Source organism: Myotis davidii, unplaced genomic scaffold, assembly GCF_000327345.1.
Source record: "Myotis davidii unplaced genomic scaffold, ASM32734v1 scaffold198, whole genome shotgun sequence".
Lineage (NCBI taxonomy): Eukaryota > Metazoa > Chordata > Mammalia > Chiroptera > Vespertilionidae > Myotis > Myotis davidii.
In genome coordinates, this window is record NW_006291485.1 from 370,038 (window position 1) to 370,394 (window position 357).

Genomic DNA, 357 nt, shown 5'->3' on the forward strand with positions numbered 1-357 from the left:
TGCTAAGACCTCGAGGAGCATCTTTTGTTCTAAAGAGGCAACTCGGGGTGTTTCCTGGATGGGGGCTGGTCAGCAGAAGCCCAGCCATGATTAGAAGTTTTATGTTTTCAGCCTCCCTTCCCCCGTGTCTGTCTGTCTGTCTGTCTCTCTCTCTCTGTCTCTCTCTCCCTCCCTCCCTCGCTCTCTCCCTCCCCTAGAGAGGGGAGAGGGACTGGAATGGGGAGAACAATTGATCATGCCCACACGAGGAAGCTCCATAAAAAACTGTGTCCTGACTGGAAACCGAACTGTGACCTCCTGGGTCATAGGTCAATTCTCAATCATGGAGCCACGCTGGCCGGGTTTCTCTGGACATTT

General features: G+C 52.9%; 1 protein-coding gene across 3 annotated transcripts in view; it reads right to left on the bottom strand.

The window, feature by feature from the left end:
* Positions 1-357, bottom strand: part of EPHX2 (epoxide hydrolase 2) — a 67,036-nt gene that overhangs the window by 2,832 nt on the left and 63,847 nt on the right. The gene's annotated exons all lie outside the window — the stretch shown is intronic.